Here is a 2062-nt window from a genome sequence, read left to right on the forward strand (position 1 = left end):
CTGCAGGGCTGTTGAGGTGCAGTCCATACTGCAGGGCTGTTGAGGTGCAGTCCATACTGCAGGGCTGTTGAGGTGCAGTCCATACTGCAGGGCTGCAGCCTTTGCGCTTCCTTAGTAATTACGTTAAATGCCCTTGTTTTCAGTGAGCCAAGGCATGCCATCTGGATACGGCCGGCTGGTAATGAGCCTCCCTCTGGTCCTGATGTCTCCATCTTCTTCATAGTCCAGTTTCTTGGCTTAATTGCCCAGCTTGCAGATGAATAAGTGTGGTGAAAGGATACAGTCCTGGCACGTACCTTTCTTGATCTTAAACCACATTGTATCCCCCTTGTTCTTTTTGAATGAACACTTCTTGGTCCTTGTACAGGTTCCAAGTGAGCATAATGAAGTGTTCTGGAATTCACTTTTTTTCTCAATGTTATCCATAATTTGTTCTGATCCACACAGTCAAAAGCCTTTGCACGGTCCATAAAACACAGGTACACCTCTTTCTGGTATTTTCTGCTTTCAGTTAACATCCCTCTGCCTTCAACAGTGCTGTCTCTTGTTCTGTCTCCCCTTCTGAATCTGGCTTGAATTTCTGGCCCCCCCTGTTTCCATATCTCTGTGACCATTAGTTTTATTTTGAGTGCCTTCCAGCCTGAGGGGCCTGTCATCTAGCACGGCTTCAGACTGTTCTTTCTCTACCAGCCCTTTCTCAGTCTGTCCGAACCTGGAAGCTCCATGAAACTTGCCCCGGTGGATGACCCTGCTGGCATTGGAAAATTGATGGCACGGCTTCCGGCATCCCAGCAACACACAAGTCACCGCAGTACAACAAAGTGCCAGACGGGTGGTGACTTTAGGGATGTGGCTTCTGTTTAATGCCATTGGGTTGTCAGCCGCTGACTCCTGGTGAACGTCTGTGCGGCAGCGGGAAACACTGCCCCCACCCCCCACCCCCAGCCACACAGTTGTTGTCGGAGCCACAGTGGAGACACTTGACTGTCATTCCTTCGCCTTGTTTCCACTGACCCTCCTTCTTGGAGAAGTTGAGTATGTTTTTGATGTTAATGAGGACCTTCCAGACTTCAGGTCGTTTCTGGTGGACCATTTTCTTCTCACCTCAGCCTGCTTTCTCAAGCCTGCTTCCATCTTTACATAGTTTGATGCAGCTTACTGACGACACAACTATGTTTTATGTTTTTCATTTAACAATCTTATTCACTGCCATTGGGTCAGTTTCAACTCCGTGACCCCATAGGACAGAGTAGAACGGCTCCTGTGGGTTTCTGAGCTTGCAAATCTTTATGAGAATAGAGCATCTCATCATTCTCTTGAGAAGTGGCTGCTGGATTTGAACTGCTGCTGACTTTGTGGTTAGTATCCCAACTCATAATTCAGTGCACCACGAGGGCCTTTTAACATTACTTTCAGTATATCTTTTAAAGTTTTCTCTGGTCCTTTTTTCTTTTCCCATGGCTGAATGATTACCATATATACTTGAGTATAAGCCGACCCTAATATCAGCTGAGGCACCTAATTATACCACAAAAAACTGCATAAAAAATGTGCTGAAAAACTCAGCTTATACATGAGTATATACTGTAGTTCATCATATTGCAATCATTTCCCAGTTCCTTGGCATTTAGTCTGTTTTTAGTTTATGCATTTAGAAAGAATATGCCCTTTACCTGAAATTCAATTCTATTCTGTAAACCCTACGTCAAAATTGGAAGAATTAATATACATGAAAGAAACATTTGCCTTCGAATTCTGTCTTGTTGTTGGATGCCTTGGAGTTGGTCCTGACTCATAACGACCCTGTGTACCGCCTGGTCCTGGGCCATCCTCCCAGCTCTTACGTTTGAACCATTGTCGCAGCCACTAGACTTCTTTAGACGTCAGATACATTATTGAGGACTTTAACCTAAAAGGAAGATGTAGTCCGACTACAGTGAGGACCTACATTTTTTAAAAATCATTTTATTAGGGGCTCATACAACTCTTATCACAATCCATGCACACATCAATTGTGTAAAGCACATTTGTACATTCATTGCCCTCATCATTCTCAAAACAT

General features: G+C 44.5%; 1 protein-coding gene across 8 annotated transcripts in view; it reads left to right on the top strand.

Annotated features, from left to right (window-relative positions):
* The window catches only part of ATE1 (arginyltransferase 1), a 97766-nt gene that overhangs the window by 1036 nt on the left and 94668 nt on the right, over window positions 1–2062 (top strand). The gene's annotated exons all lie outside the window — the stretch shown is intronic.

This window comes from Echinops telfairi, unplaced genomic scaffold, assembly GCF_000313985.2.
Source record: "Echinops telfairi isolate 266 unplaced genomic scaffold, ASM31398v2 ScPeMD7_70;HRSCAF=299, whole genome shotgun sequence".
Lineage (NCBI taxonomy): Eukaryota > Metazoa > Chordata > Mammalia > Afrosoricida > Tenrecidae > Echinops > Echinops telfairi.